Genomic DNA, 17085 nt, shown 5'->3' with positions numbered 1-17085 from the left:
TAGCAAACTGGAAGTAGCCAAGACAGACATAGCTCCTGCCTTCATGGAGTTAACAGTCCAAACAGGATAAACCGTTGAGCTAATTATCACTATGTAAAATTACCAAGTACATTTACTTGTTTACTTGTGCATCTATCCCCTCCCTAGAATATAAGGTCGCAAACGGCAGGGATCTTGCGTGTTTTGTTTCATCCTCTACCCCTGCGTATAAAAGGCTCTCAATATTTGACCAAGTAAACAATTCTGGTATCAAAACCATTAAGATGGAAAATCGCCGGCTGCTATGGAAACATTTGCCTTTCGCCTGGTTTGGGATATCAGAGAAGGTTTTTCTGAAGAAGTGACATTTAAGATGAGACTTGAAACCACTGGGCAAAGAATGATACAAGCAGAGGAAGTTATGTGAAAAGGCTCTGAAGCTGAGACGTTCTAAAAATCTCTGAAAGCTAGTGTGGCTGGCTCTCAGACAACTGAGGCAGGATGTGGAAGCAGAGGACAGATGCCGTAGAACAGAAGAAGGAATGGGAAGTCCCATGGGAAGCCCTAGGAGGATTTCAAGTGGGTTGTATCCTTTTTTTTTTCTTCATTTCACTTCATGTAGCCTATTATTATATGGTCTTCATTCAACAAAGCCACCATTTTTCTGCATGTTACTCTTGAGAGTGTAGCATTTATGCATAATACTATTGAGAGTGTGACGTAATTTCATTGTTGCTTCTGATTCTCACTCCAATAAGAATAATGCAAATTCCACTCCTAAATATATGCCCAAGAGAAATGAAAATATTTGTCCATGCAAAAACTTTTTTTACAAATGTTAGCATTATTTATAATAGCCAAAGATGAAACAACCTAAATGTTCATCAGCTGGCGCATGTATAAATCAAATGTGATACATCTATATACAATCGAATTTTTATTTGTAAGAGATGGGGTCTGGCTCCGTGGCGCAGGTTGGAGTGCCATGAGACTTCCTATGTTGTCCAGGCTGGTCTCAAACTCCTGGCCTCTAGCAATTCTCCCTCCTCAGCCTGAAAGTGATGGGATTACAAGTATGAGCCATCACACCCTACCTATACAATGGAATCTTACTGGGCCATAAAAAGAAAATACTAATACGTGCTATAACATGCATAACCTTTGAAAGCAGTATGCTAAATGAAAGAAGCCAATCACAAAAGACCACATATTATATGATTCCACTTATATGAATGTCCAGAATAGGCAAATATATAGAGACAGAAAGTAAGGAAGTGGTTGCTTAGGGCTAGGGACAAGCATGGGATTAGGGGATGATAGTTAAATGATATGGGAGTTTCTTTTTTTTCTTTTCTTTTTTTTTTTTTTTGGAAAGAAGGTCTTGCTCTGTCACCCAGGCTGCAGGCTGGAGTGCAATGGCGGGAACATGGCTCACTGTAGCCTTGACCTCCAGGATCGAGCAATCCTCCTGCCTCAGCCTCCTGTGTAGCTGGAACCACAGGTGCATGCCTCTATGCCCAACTAAATTTTTAAGGTTTCTTTTTGAGTTGAGAAAAATGTTCTGAGATTGATTGTGTTGATGGTTGCACAACTCTGAATATTCAGGTTGAGTATTATCCAAAATATTTGAGACCAGAAGTATTTTGAATTTTAGACTTTTTTTTCAGTTTTGGAAATGTTTGCATTAAATTATATACTTACTGGTTGAGCAACCTAGTCTGGAAATCCAAAATGAGCATTTCCTTTGAGTGTCATGTTGGCACTCAAAAAGTTTTGGATTTTGGAGCATTTCAGATTTTTGTATTAGGGATACGCAACCTGTACTAAAAACCATTGAATTGTACACTTTAAATGTATTACTTCTATGGTGTTTGAATTATATAATAAGAAAGCTGCTACCCAAAAAATGAAAAACAAAAATAATTCAATTAACATCTTCATTCATAACCTCTTTGGGGCTATTCCTAGGTCCAACAATATTATGTTTTTATGGCTTTTACTGAATACCAATTGCCAGTTGCAAGGCAGAAGATTAAACCAATTAAAATTTACCAGGAGTCTTTAAGAGCTCCCATTTAATTATATATGTATCCTTATTAAAACTATCTTACTGCCTATGAGATTGCCAGTGACAATTTAATCTACATTACTATAAATATAATTACAAGTAATTAATAGGTGGGTAAGTAACTAGTTGCAGTTGTCTGAACAAAAAATACGGATATTTTCTTTCTTTCTTTTTTTTTTTTTTTTGAGACAAGGTCTCGCCCTGTCACCCAGGTTGGAGTGCAGTGGTGTGATCTCAGCTCACTGCAGCCTCAACTTTGTAGGCTCAAGTGATCCTTCCACCTCAGACTTCTAAGTAGCTGGGAATACAGGTGTGCACCACCATGCCCAGCTAACTTTAGTATTTTTTGTAGAGACAGGGTTTTGTTATGTTGCCCAGGCTGATCTTCAATGCCAGGGCTCAAGCAATCCACCTACTTCAGCCTCCCAAAGTGCTGGGATGACATGCTTGAGCCACTGTGCACAACCAATATGGACATTCTTGTTCTTCAGTATTCATTTGTAAGACCATACTTTAATTCACTTTTTGTTTTGTTTTGTTTTTGAGACAGAGTCTCACTCTTGTCGCCCAGGCTGGAGTGCAATGGTGGAATCTCAGTTCACTGCAACCTCCATCTCCCAGGTTTAAGCGATTCTTCTGCCTCAGCCTCCTGAGTAGCTGGGATTAAGGCGTGCACCACCACGCCTGGCTAATTTTTGTATTTTTAGTAGAGACAGTTTCACCATGTTGGCCAGGCTGGTCTCGAACTCCTAATCTCAGATAATCCTCCTGCCTCAGCCTTCCAAAGTGCTGGGATTACAGGCGTGAGCCACTGTGCCTGGCCATATTTTTTTTAATAACTAATAATTGTTTTTACAATGAATTGTAGTTATAAAAAATCAAAAGTTTATGAAATTCCCCGAGAAAATAAATAAGACATATAAAGAAGACATATTATCCGTGTATTGGTAAATAATTTCTATTTAGTAATTCTAAATAGTAAAGTTAGACTACCATTCTACATGGCATTTCTAGGTGTGGTAGTTCATGCCTGTAATCGCTTTGGGAGACCAAGGTGGGAGGATCATTAAGCCCAGGAGTTTGCACCAGCCTGGGCAACACAGAAAAACCCTGTCTCTGAAAAAAAAAAAGGAGAAAGAGAATAATAATAACTAATACATGTTGATCACTCACTACGTACCAAACATTATACTAAGCATTTTTATTGCATTCTTTTGTGTTTATCCCCACAGCACTCCTCTATAGTAGGTGTTTTTGTTGTTCCTATTTTACAAAAGATAAAGAGGTAAAGTACATCCCAATATTGGTCACATAGCTTAGAGGGGCACAGCCAGGATTCAAACCCAGGTTGACTGTCTCCAAAGCATGGTATGCTTTCAATCACTGCTCTTTACTGCCTCTGCCGTGGAAGTTTCTGGCTTGCACTAAATTTTAGGACAAAAATAGTCACCTTATGGTGATTTTTGGCTTGTGTTTAATCTTAAATATTTTAAAAAATCTAATATGCAGTTATTTGTGTGTCTAAAGAGTAGATTTTTACTGGAAAAGGATTTCAGGCTTGTTTTATTTCAAGAATATTAAATCTTGAAATTAAACTATACCTTGCTTCAAATCACAGAGGAGCAGAGTAAGGAAGCACGTGAGAAACAGCTATCAGAATAAAGACAGTGGGCGGGTGTGATGTTTCATGCCTGTAAGCCCAGCACTTTGGGAGGCTGAGGCAGGCGGATCACTTGAGGCCAGAAGTTTGAGACTACCCTGGCCAACATGGCAAAACCCCATCTCTACTAAAAATACAAAAAGTTAGCCGGGCATGGTGGTGTGTGCCTGTAATCCCAGCTACTCTGGAGGCTGAGTCAGGAGAATCGTTTGAACCTGGGAGGCAGAGGTTGCAATGAGCTGAGATAGCGCCACTGCACTCCAGCATTGGTGACAGAGTGACACCCTGTCTCAAAAAAAAAAAAAAAAAAAAAAAGTATAAAGACTGTTCTGTAATGCAAAGTAGTGTAAAGTGAGACCTCTTCAGAAGTCTAGGAAAATGGAAGGGAATCAAATTGATGGCCAGGAAGTGGTTCGCTATCATTAAATGTTTCTAGAAATACTGCCTACATTTTTAGGAGTAAAGAAAGCAAGGCTATTTCATGTGTAATGACAGAAGCTTCTATTCTCTTTTGTCCTAAATGACATTTTTAGATGTTTCCACAAGACAATTTATGAAGGTACTATCTTGTAGGAGAGATATTAAAGCCTACAGGAACAAAGGAAATTATTTACTGTCATAATCACTTAGCATCTGCCCACACTTTAGGATTCTTTTAACAACTTCTAAAATATTTTTCATTTGTCTATACAGAAATAGAATGTAAGAGGAGTAAATGTTCTAAACCAACTTGGCATCAAGATATTAAGAGAAATAAAAGTCCCCATTCACCAAATAATATAAAGACCTCCTCCTTAATATTAAGTGGGGAAAGTGCTCAGAGGGAATAAGTCAAGTAAGCCTCAAGCTGCTTTTTTTTTTTTTTTCTGAGACAAGTGAACATTTATTTTTGTGCCTTTCTTCCTGTGTGTATTTCAAGTCTTTTTCAAAACAAGGTCCCAGGAATCTCCAGATTCAATTGTGTCCCTGGGCTTGGTCGACTGCTGCAGGAGTCTTAGGGAACCTTGTACAAATGCTAGAGTTACTCATTTACCAACATTAAACCCTAGGATAGAAGATGCAACAAAAGCAGGACTCCTTCTTCCATGGAATATGCTGATTTCAGACAAGGCAGCAGCCAATGTAGAAAATGCTGAAATTTTTCCTTGGAACTGGACTGTGATGAGAGGTGCTTGCCATGAACATAAGCTACTGTCTTTTCTTTTCTTTTTTTTTTTTTTTTTTTTGAGACAGCGTTTCACTCTTGTTGCCCAGGCTGAAGTGCAATGGTGTGATCTCTGCTCACCACAACCTCTGCCTCCCGGGTTCAAGCGATTCTCCTGCCTCAGCCTCCCGAGTAGCTGGGTTTACAGGCATGTGCCACCATGCCCGGCTAATTTTTGTATTTTTAGTAGAGACGGGGTTTCTCCATATTGGTCAGGCTGGTCTCAAACTCCCGACCTCAGGTGATCCTCCCACCTCAGCCTCCCAAAGTGCTGAGATTACAGGCGTGAACCACTGTTCCCGGCCAGCTACTGTCTTTGACCCTTCCTTTCCAGTGTTTGAAGATAAGGCAGGAAATAATCTTCTCTGAAGATACTTGATAAAAATTTCCCAAAAAACAAAAACGCGTGCTTCCACCTCACTGATAAAAATTTACTGCCGTTTGGCAACTGAGTCTAGTTCAGCTGGCGGATGAGCTGATTGATGCATTCACCCTGATAGCCAGCTGTGCCCATCTCCTTGAGGAAGCCCACTCTATTTTTGGTAGCATGACGGGCCACTGAGTGGTGGAAAGGGCACAAGAACCATGAGCTCTCCTGGAAATGCTTCCCTAGGAAGGCAATTTCATGAATGAGGTCTTCCAAGCAAATGACACCAAACTTCCCCAGGTGCTTCTCAATCACTGTGCTTTTTGTCAGAGGGATGGTCTTATTCTTGACCTTGGCTTGTCCATGTTTCAAAATTCAAAATTCCTGGACAGACTTCAGATTTGGAAATCCCTAGGTCACATAAGGTTCCACTATACGCAGCATTTTTAGGTTCTTGGGGGTTGGCTTTTACAAAGACACCATTAAAATTTTTCTTTAGGCGAAGTCTTGCAGTGGTTCTCTGCACCAGTAAAGTCATGCCATCAATCCTTTTGATGCACACGACAAAGGCCAAGGAATGTTTATCTGGCAATGCCAAGGCATGAGGTTTCACTTCTAGTGGTCTGGGACGCACCTTGTCATGTTTCTGCCGCCAGGAATCATATTAGAATGATTCCAGTCGCTTAAACCTGAGCCCTTTTCCTTTCCTCTGCTCCTTCTTTGCCAAAAGTGCCTGCTTTGCCTGGGTGGCTTTGAGGCCTTGATAAGCCTTCCCCTTTTTCAGGAGATTTTCTGGAACCAAAGGGATTTTTCTTTGCCCTTGCTCCACCATCTTTCTAGTGTAGCAGCTACTGATTTTGCACGACCCCACTGCGTGGGGAAGACAACACTCGCTCTGTTTACTTGACCATAGAGACATCAGTTCTAGCTGACGCTGGAGCACGCAGAGAGCCAGCCTGCATTTAGCAGCAGTGAGCCACTGAGGTCCTGCTAACCCTGATTCCTGCCAAAAGTTGCAGCTCTTCCAAGCTTTTTAGAGCCTGTGTCATTTACAAAACCCAGCCCTTTTCTTGTAAGTTAGTTTCATCACACTAGCGGTTTGGCTGTGGACAATAAAGTGCTTCCCACAATGCACCTACAGCTTCCGCTCTAGTGACGGTGCCGCACTTCTGGCGCGGCTCTGCTGCCGCCTCAAGCTGCTTTCTAAACTTGGGCCAATACTCAATATAAACTGGCTTTAGGTTTCTCATATTTAGGGAGTGATTTAGGAAAGTCCCACCAGAAGGGATCATTGGTTTCATGCTTCATTAAGAGGAGCCACGGAGATGAAACAGCAACCACCTATTTGAAAGTTGTATCTCAAAAGACTTCAGTAGAAACATTTGCCAAGGGAAAGAGTCAAAGTCTGTAAAACATTTGAAGAGATTTATTCTGATCCAAATAGGAGTGACCAATGGCCCAAGACGCAGTCTCAAGAGGTCCTAAGAACATGTGCCTAGGGTGGTAGCTTGGATTTATACAATTTAGGGAGACGGATCAATACATGTATGATGTACATTCGTCTGTCCAGAAAGGTGGGACAACTGGAAACAGGGAGGGTGGGGGGTGAGGGGATTCCAGGTAATAAGTGGACTCAAGGATTTTCTTTTCTTTCTCTATCTTTTTCTTTTTTTTCCTTCCTTTCTTTTTTTCTTTTTTTGAGACAGAGTCTTGCTCTGTCGCCCAGGCTGGAGTGCAGTGGCACGATGACAGCCCCACTACAACCTCCACCTCCCAGGCTTAAGTGACTTTCAGTTTTCCTGCCTCAGCCTCCTGAGTAGCTGGGATTACAGGCGTGTGCCATCACAGCCAGCTAATTTTCATATTTTTTTAGTAGAGACAGGGTTTCACCATGTTGGCCAGGCTTGTCTCAAACTCTCGGCATGGTTGCTCCAGCCTCCCAAAGTGCTGGGATTAAAAGCTTGAGCCACCACACAGCCGATTCAAGGATTTTTGAATTGGCAATTAGTTGAAAGAATTAAATTGTTGTCTAAAAACCTAGAATCAGTCGAAATGAATGTCTGGGTTAAGATAAGGGGTTGTGGACACCAAGGTTCCCATTATGAGGCGAAGCCTACAGGTAGCAGGCTTCAGAGAGAACAGTCTGCAAGTGTTTCTTACCAGATTTTAGAAAGTGCGAGACTTCTGCTGATTTTCTCCTGGATTAGGAAAAAGTCCTGGAAAGGAAAGGGGATTCTCTAGAGAATGTAGATTTTCCCCACAAGAGACAGCTTTGCCGGGCTGTTTCTAGATATGGCAAAGAAACATGTTTGGGATTAAAATATTTTGATTTCCCTCTTTGTCTGTCATGTGATGTTATGCCAGTCAGGTTGGAAAACAATCCATGTTATCTGGTGTTAAATAAAACCCCTCTAATGAAACTTTATGGTTTATAGGGCATGACTCCCCAGTCCCCTTACATAGGAATTTGGGCAAGAGAAGAAAAAGGTCAGAGTTTAGTTCTCACATTTTATTTATTTATTTTTAGTTGGGATAAAAATACATCATTAAAACAACTTATCATTTTACTCTTTTCCAGAACTGTTTTGAGTTGTCAAAGGACAAAGTTACAGCAAATTTAAAGACCTCAACTGGCTTTATTGCAATTCTAGAATCAGGCCACACTTATTTTATTATTTATTCCATAAAATACAACTTAAGTGTCCCAGTGAGCTGGGCAGAAGAGGTTGGCTTTATAGGCAGAGGACTGAAGCAAAAACAAAGAAAGAACTGGTCATTTCACAGTCACTTTCCTTGTAAAGCAGGGACAGAGAGAACAATAGAAAAATGACTGATTGTTTAGCATCAAGTTATTTGGGGTTAAGGATTACAACAGGGAATTTTCTTGGGAGTGGTGGAATACACACACTGTAGTCTCAGCTACTTGGGAGGCTGAGGCAGGAGGATTCCTTGAGTTAAGGAAATCAAGGTCAGTCTGGGGAAGGTAATGAAACACATCTCTTAAAAAATAAATATGAAAATAAAAAACTAAACCAGGGAGGACTTTATTATCATGAAGATTAAAACTGAACTGTTTGGGAGATTAGCTGTTACCTCTCTCTCCTGATTTCTCAGATAACAACTTAGTTTGGTGACATGAAACTTCAGCATGGTGACTGTTTTGATTTTTAGTCTAGTCCTTTGGGGCCTAGTGCAGGAGCTTAGTCCAAAACAATGGCCTCCTGTAATTTTTATTTAACAGAAGCAGGAACTACCAAATTTAGTATGTAATCAGACTATCAACACACACTTATCAAGCACTTGTGGGGAAAGATGTGTAGAGAAGGGTAAAAATCCTCCAAGTTTTATTTTAGTCTTCTCACACATATGTTTACTATAACACTTATTTCTTCTCAGTAAAGGAAAAGAATTATGTTTTGGGAGTCAATTTAAATTATCCACAATCAAGCCAGGAGCAGTGGCTCATGCCTGTAATCCCAGCACTTTGGGAGGCCAAGGCAGGAGGATTGTTTGAGCTCAGGTGTTGGAGACCAACCTGGGCAACATGGTGAAACCTTGTCTCTACCAAAAATACAAAAAATTAGCTGAGTGTGGTGGTGCACGCCTGTGGTCCCAGCTACTCAGGGGGCTGAGGCAGCTGAGGTGGGAGGATCACTTGAACCTGGGAGGTAGAGGTTGCAGTGAGCAGAGATCTCGCCACTGCACTCTGACATGGGTGACAGAGTGAGACTTGTCTCAAAGTAAATAAATAAATAATCCACAATCAGGATTTCTAAGACTCATTCTTGAAAAACTAAGCTGCCTTTTTTTTATTATTATTATACTTTAAGTTTTAGGGTACATGTGCACAACGTGCAGGTTTGTTACATATGTATACATATGCTATGTTGGTGTGCTGCACCCATTAACTCGTCATTTACATTAGGTATATTTCCTAATGCTATCCCTCCCCACTCCCCAAACCCCAAAACAGGCCCCGGTGTGTGATGTTCCCCTTCCTGTGTCCATGTGTTCTCATTGTTCATTTCCCACCTATGAGTGAGAACATGCGGTGTTTGGTTTTTTGTCCTTGCGAAAGTTTGCTGAGAATGATGGTTTCCAGCTTCATTCATGTCCCTACAAAGGACATGAACTCATCCTTTTTTATGGCTACATAGTATTCCATGGTGTATATGTGCCACATTTTCTTAATCCAGTCTATCGTTGTTGGACATTTGGGTTGGTTCCAAGTCTTTGCTATTGTGAATAGTGCCACAATAAACATACATGTGCATGTGTCTTTATAGCAGCATGATTTATAGTCCTTTGGGTATATACCCAGTAATGGGATGGCTGGGTCAAATGGTATTTCTAGTTCTAGATCCCTGAGGAATCGCCACACTGACTTCCACAGGGATCTAGAAGTCCTGTGGAACTATGGTTCCACAGGGATCTAGAAGTCCTGTTCAACAATGGTTGAACTAGTTTACAGTCCCACCAACAGTGTAAAAGTGTTCCTATTTCTCCACATCCTCTCCAGCACCTGTTGTTTCCTGACTTTTTAATGATCGCCATTCTAACTGGTGTGAGATGGTATCTTATTGTGGTTTTGATTTACATTTCTCTGATGACCAGTGATGATGAGCATTTTTTCACGTGTCTTTTGGCTGCATAAATGTCTTCGTTTGAGAAGTATCTGTTCATATCCTTCGCCCACTTTTTGATGGGGTTGTTTGCTTTTTTCTTGTAAATTTGTTTGAGTTCATTGTAGATTCTGGATATTTGCCCTTTGTCAGATGAGTAGATTGCAAAAATTTTCTCCCATTCTGTAGGTTGCCTGTTCACCCTGATGGTAGTTTCTTTTGCTGTGCAGAAGCTCTTTAGTTTAATTAGATCCCATTTGTCAATTTTTGCTTTTGTTGCCATTGCTTTTTGTGTTTTAGACATGAAGTCCTTGCCCATGCCTATGTCCTGAATGGTATTACCTAGGTTTTCTTCTAGGGCTTTTATGGTTTTAGGTCTAACATTTAAGTCTTTAATTCTATTAGGAAAAGAGGAAGTCAAATTGTCCCTGTTTGCAGATGACATGATTGTATATCTAGAAAACCCCATCGTCTCAGCCCAAAATCTCCTTAAGCTGATAAGCAACTTCAGCCAAGTCTCACGATACAAAATCAATGTGCAAAAATCACAAGCATTCTTATACACCAATAACAGACAAACAGAGAGCCAAATCATGAGTGAACTCCCATTCACAATTGCTTCAAAGAGAATAAAATACCTAGGAATCCAACTTATAAGGGATGTGAAGGATCTCTTGAAGGAGAACTACAAACCACTACTCAATGAAATAAAAGAGGATATAAACAAATGGAAGAACATTCCATGCTCATGGGTGGGAAGAATCAATATCGTGAAAATGGCCATACCGCCCAAGGTAATTTATAGATTCAGTGCCGTCCCCATCAAGCTACCAATGACTTTCTTCTCAGAACTGGAAAAAACTACTTTAAAGTTCGAATGGAACCAAAAAAGAGCCCACATTTCCAAGTCAATCCTAAGCCAAAAGAACAAAGCTGGAGGCATCACGCTACCTGACTTCAAACTATACCACAAGGCTACAGTAACCAAAATAGCACGGTACTGGTACCAAAACAGATGTAGACCAATGGAACAGAACAGAACCCTCAGAAATAATGCCACACATCTACAACTATCTGATCTTTGACAAACCTGACAAAAACAAGAAATGGGGATAGGATTCCCTGTTTAATAAATAGTGCTGGGAAAACTGGCTAGCCATATGTAGAAAGCTGAAACTGAATCCCTTCCTTACACCTTATACAAAAATTAATTCAAGATGGACTAAGCTGCATTTATTATGAGATAGTGATTTAACAAATATTTGAGTCCCAGTTGCATACTGGGTTAGGCACTAAAAGAGATTCTAAGGTGAATAAAATATAGACCTGCTAATAAGAAACATAATTATTCATTCTTTAATTCAGCAACATTTGCTAGCCGTGTGACCTTGAGGCAAGTTACTCAGCTTTTTTGTTTTTGTCTTTGTTTTTTTTGTTTGTTTGTTTTTTTGAGACAGGGTCTTGCTCTGTCATCCAGCCTGGAATGCAGTCTCAGCCTCCTGGATTCAAGTGATCCTCCCACCTCAGCCTCTGGAGTAGCTGGGACTATAGGTGTGTGCCACCATGCCTGGATAATTTTTATATTTTTGGTAGAGATGGAGTTTCACCATGTTGCCCAAGCTAATCTCAAACTCCTGGGCTCAAGGGATCCACCCACCTTGGCCTCCCAAAATGTTGGGATTACAGGCCTACTATGGCCTACTGAGTAGGCCTATGCATGGCCTACTCAGCTTTCTACAACTTGACCTGTTTCCTCATCTGTAAAATGGAGGTAATAATGTATCTCCTAGAGTCTTTATGACAATTAAATGGGATAATATTTGCAAAAGGCTTAGAACAATGTATGACACATAGGAAACCCTCATTTTTAGCTTAACTGTTGTAAGAGGTCTTTTTGTGCTAGGCTTGAGTATGTGAGGTATTAATGATTTGCTGTGTAACAAACTACCTCAAAATATAGCTGCTTAAAACAACAAATATGTATTATCTCACACAGTTTCTGAGGCTCAAGAGCTCTAGCTAGGTGGTTCTGGCTCAGCATCTTTCATGAGGTTACTGTTAGTGTTGACAAATCCATACAGGTCTGCAGCAACCTCAATTCTTGCCTCCTCAGAAGAAAGAATTTGACTGAGGGGCATAAGGCAAAGGTAGAGACTGAGGCAAGTTTTAGAGCAGGAGTGAAAGTTTATTAAAAATCAGGCCAGGCGCGGTGGCTCATGCCTGTAATCCCAGCACTTTGGAAGGCCAAGGCGGGCGGATCACCTAAGATCGGGCGTTCGAGACCAGCCTGACCAACATGGAGAAATCCCGTCTCTACTAAAAAAAAAAAAAAAAAAAAAAAAAAAAATTAGCCGGGTGTGGTGGTGCATGCCTGTAATCCTAGCTACTCAGGAGACCGAGGCAGGAGAATCGCTTGAACCTGGGAGGCGGAGGTTGCAGCAAGCCGAGATCGTGCCATTGCACTCCAGCTTGGGCAACAAGAGCAAAGCTCTGTCTCAAAAAAAAAAAAAAAAAAGTTTATTAAAAATCTTTAGAATAGGAACTAAAGGAAGTACACTTGGAAGAGGCTCAAGTGGGTGACTCGAGAGATGAAATGTGCGGTTTGACTTTTTGACTTAGGGCTTTGTATGTTGGCATGCTTCTGGGGTCCCTTCTCCCCTGATTCTTCCTTGGGGTGGGCTGTCTGCACGCGCAGTGGCCTGCTAGAGCTAGGGAGGGGAGCGTACTCAGTGTGTTCACTGATGTATGCATGCTTGCTTGAGGCATTCTTCCCTTACCAGTCAAATGTTTATAGAAGGTCATGTATCAGTTAACTGCCATTTTGCCTCTTAATGTGCATGCTTGAGCCCACTTGCCCAATTCCTGAGATCTTACTGGGAAGCTGATAATCACAAGTTTCTGGTGTTTCTGTTTATTGGGTGACTTTCTTTCCCTGGCACTGGCTGCAGCCAATTATTATTTTAAAGAGACAGTTTAATAACGGCCTGACCATCACCTGGTGGTTGCCTGACATTCCTGTTGTGGGAGCCTCTCTTCTGCTCTGCTCATGTCTGACTAGCTATCTACTGTAACATTTCAATGAGCTTGTTGACTGGGGCTGAAGTCATGGAGGGGCTGGAGAATCTGCCACCCAGTTCAGTGGCTGTTGGCAGAGGCTTCAGTTCCTTGCCACTAGGTCTCTCCATAGGGCTGTCCAAGATCGGGCAGCTGGCTTCACATATAACAAGTGATGGCTGGGGAGGGTAGAGAGAGACAAGATAGAAGCTGCAACTGCTGCCATATTTTGTTCAGTAGAAACAACTCACTAAGTCTAGGCTATACTGAATGGGAGAGGAATTAAACTTGAAGAGTATCAAATAATTCATGGACCTATTTTTAAAACTGCCACAGGTATGGAAAGAAAAGTAAGGGTTATCTAAGTAGACAAGAACAGATATGATAGGCAAAGGGTGTAGCAGAAACAAATGAATAGAGATAATAAGAGAGTTACATGGAATGCCCTCTAGCATGGCTAGAGAATTAAGGTGATTACTTCTTCCCATTTTATTTTATTACCATTATTATCATTACTATTTGGAGACAGGGTCTTGCTCTGTTGCCTGGGCTTGAGTGCAGTGGTGTGATTGTGGCTTACTGCAGCCTCAACTCCTGGGTTCAAGCAGGAGTCCAGCTAATGTCTTTTGTAGAGACAGTCTCACTATGTTGCCCTGGCTGCTCTCAAACTCCTGGTCTCAAGCAGTCCTCCCACCTCAGCCTCCCAAAGTGCTGGGACTACAGGTGTACACCACCACACTCAGCCTCACTTATTCCCATGTTATTTCTTTGCTTGTTTGTTTGTTTTTTGTGATGGAGTCTCGCTTTTGTTGCCCAGGCTGGAGTGCAATGGCACGATCTTGGCTCGCTGCAACCTCTGCCTCCCGGGTTCGAGCTATTCTGCCTCAGCCTCCCAAGTAGCTGGGATTACAGGCATGCACCACCATGCCCAGCTAATTTTGTATTTTTAGTAGAAATGGGGTTTCACCATGTTGGCCAGGCTGGTCTCGAACTCCTGACCTCAGGTGATGCACCCGTCTTGGCCTCCCAAAATAAAGTAATTTTCCCAATATATACAATTAGTAGATGGCAGATCCAGGGCCTGAATACATATTTCTGATTATAGAATCTTTGATTTTATCTCTATATTGGGGTTCTCCTGAGAAACATAGCCAACAGGGAGTGTGGGTATGCATGTGTGTGGAGAGAGAGAGAGAGAGAGAGATTTATTTTAAGGAATTGGCTCACGCAATTGTGGAGGCTTGCTAAATCCAAGATCTGCAGTCTAGGCTGGAGACCCAGGGAAGAGTGGCAGCTTCGAGGCCATAATCAGTCTACTAGCTGAATTCCTTCTTGCTCAGGGGAGATCAGTGTTTGTTCTATTAAGATCTTCAGCTGATTGGATGACACCTACTCTTATAAAAGGTAACATGCTTTACTCAAATTACACTGATTTAAATGTTAATCTCATCCATTAAAAAAAAATAAAATAAAAAACATCTACTCAGAAACTCCAGAATGATGTTTTACCAAGTATCTGAGCACTGTGGCTCAGACAAGTTCACACATAAAATTAACTGTCTTACTACCTTATACAACAATGACAATTTACAGTTCAGACTGCGAAGGTCCTTGAATGCCATTTTGTTAGATTTATGAAAATTAACCAGTGGCTCTCTAAGAGACTTGACCTTCATCATCTGATACTGGCAGCAGGAATGAGGTGGGGTGGGTGTCCTATAGAATAGTTTAATTTCTTTAGGGAATGTATTTTGGAATATTTGCCTATCATGCTGGATTTTCAACCTTGTTTTGACACATGACAAATTGGGTGTTTTTTTCCTTTCAATACTTTTCCTTTTGGTCCACATATTTTTAGTAATTAATCATTTTTTATACATTTTATATATTTCTTTTTTCTTTTTTTGGGGTGGGGAGACAGGGTTGCTCTCTGTCACCTAGGCTGGAGTGCAGTGGCACAATCTTGGCTCACTGCAATCTTGACCTCCTGGTCTCAAGTGATCATTCCACCCCAGCTTCCCAAGTAGCTGGGACTATAGGAACATGCTAATTTTTGTAGAGATGGGGTCTCGCCATGCTGCCCAGGCTGGTCTTGAACTCTTGGCCTCAAATGATCCTCCTGCTTTGGCCCCCCAAAATATTGGGATTACAGGTATGAGCCACCTCACCCAGCCATTTCATGTATTTCAATATGATGACTTAGATTTCAAAAATATTTTTCTTTGGCCAGGTGTGGTGGCTCACACCTGTAATCCCAGCACTTTGGGAGGCCAAGGCAGGTGGATCACCTGAGGTCAGGAGTTAGAAACCAGCGTGGCCAACATGGTGAAACCCCATCTCTATTAAAAATTCAAAATTAGCTGGGTGTGATGGTGGGTGCCTGTAGTCCCACCTACTTGGGAGGCTGAGGTAGGAGAATCGCTTGAACCTCAGAGGTAGAGAATGTAGTGAGCTGAGATTGTGCCACTGCACTCCAGCCTGGGCAACAGAGCAAGACTCTGTCTCAAAAATATATATGTATATATATATTTTTTCTTTATTGTATATTCTTGCCTATTTAGTCTTTCTTAACTTTAACTTTTTCTTTCTCTTTGAGGCCTTATTTCAAGGCTTACTTTTAGATATCCCTCCTACCAAAGTGCAACGTGAATTTAGTAAAGACGACAGAAATGTAGGTGAGAACTAAAGGACCCAGTTTGTAGACCATCTGGACTAGGAGATTCAAAAGGTATAAATATTGTTCAAGCTTCATTTCTTTGCAGGCAGTGCATAAAAGAAAAGTTATTTCAACCTTGATGCTGTAGAGATTGCTCTCTGTAGCTAACATAGAACAGGAAACCTTAATATTTTTCTTGGTGCCTCAGAATTTAAACTCACATTGGTCCCAGACTGTTGTTTTGGACCACTTGAAACAGCAGGAGAAAACACATAATTGGGAGTGGGCTGGAGAATATTATGAGGCCACCCAAAAGTGATCTGGATCATAAATCTATGCATACACCCTATTAGGAGAGAACAGGAAGCAGAATCTAGAAAACCAGTAGAGCAAAAGTTCTGATAAGCTAGAAGAAAAAGCAGAACTGGACTTGCAGAGTAAATGGGGGCTGAGACCTCATAATAGAGTGTAAAACAGAGAAAAAGAATTGGGAGCTAGTTTTATGGACATATTCATATTCTGGTCAGTTTTTTTGTGGAAACCGCAAAAGGGAGGGTGAGCATCAGGTGGTTAATTAAAATCAGCAGCGCAGCCATTGTTTTGAAAGGGCTGGTTTCTGTTTTGCCTGTAGGGAAGGAAGCCTGATGGTGGTTAGCAAGGGAGAGGGTATAAGGAGTGGGACCTCCCATTGCATCATGGCCCTGGGAACATAGTTTTAAGGTTTCTCTGTGGTCCTCTTGGCCAAGAGGGGGTCTTTTCAGTCACTTGGGGAGCTTTCCCAGAGAAGATTTTGGAAGTTTATTCATCTTTTTGTCTTTAATAAAATTAAACCATCTTGGAAAAATAGTTTTTCCTATTTTACCTTGAAAGATTGCCAGGTGTGGGCATTCTGTGAATTCTCTAAGTAACACATTCCAAAGGAATTTTCTTCTTTTAATTGTGTTCCGGAAGCTATTATTAATAGGTTACTCATTTGAACTGTATGACAGCAGGAAGTAAGACTCAAAGATCTAACCACACTGAATAACTCTTTGGATTAACCCATGTAGAAAATGATCAGCTAATTTTGACTTAAATCTTGCTTATACTAATGACCACTTGCATTTTGAAGAAAAAAACCAATCATATTCCCAAATCCACTACTCTAAAGTATGAGGTAATTTCTATTCCAGCATCTTTTTGTTTTTATTTTTAAGACAGAGTTTTTGCTCGGTTCCCCAGGCTGGAGTGCAATGGCGTGATCTCCGCTCACTGCAACCTCTGCCTCCTGGGTTCAAGTGATTCTCATGCCTTAGCCTCCCGAGCAGCTGGGACTACAGATGTTAACTTTTTTTTGTATTTTTAGTAGAGATGGGGTTTTGCCCATGTTGCGCAGGCTCGTCTCAAGCTCCTAGCCTCAAGTGATCTGCCTGCCTCAGCCTCCCAAAGTGCTGGGATGATTACAGGCATGAGCCGCCACCCTCAGCCTGTTCCAT

General features: G+C 41.3%; 1 pseudogene; it reads right to left on the bottom strand.

Annotated features, from left to right (window-relative positions):
• Positions 1 to 4901: 4901 nt before the first annotated feature.
• Positions 4902 to 6325, bottom strand: LOC129491715 (ribosomal protein uL30-like; annotated as a pseudogene).
• Positions 6326 to 17085: the final 10760 nt, after the last annotated feature.

This window comes from Symphalangus syndactylus, chromosome 10 (genome assembly GCF_028878055.3).
Source record: "Symphalangus syndactylus isolate Jambi chromosome 10, NHGRI_mSymSyn1-v2.1_pri, whole genome shotgun sequence".
NCBI classification, from domain to species: domain Eukaryota; kingdom Metazoa; phylum Chordata; class Mammalia; order Primates; family Hylobatidae; genus Symphalangus; species Symphalangus syndactylus.
The sequence above is the reverse complement of the archived record's forward strand: the minus strand, read 5'-3'. Positions and strand labels throughout refer to the sequence as shown.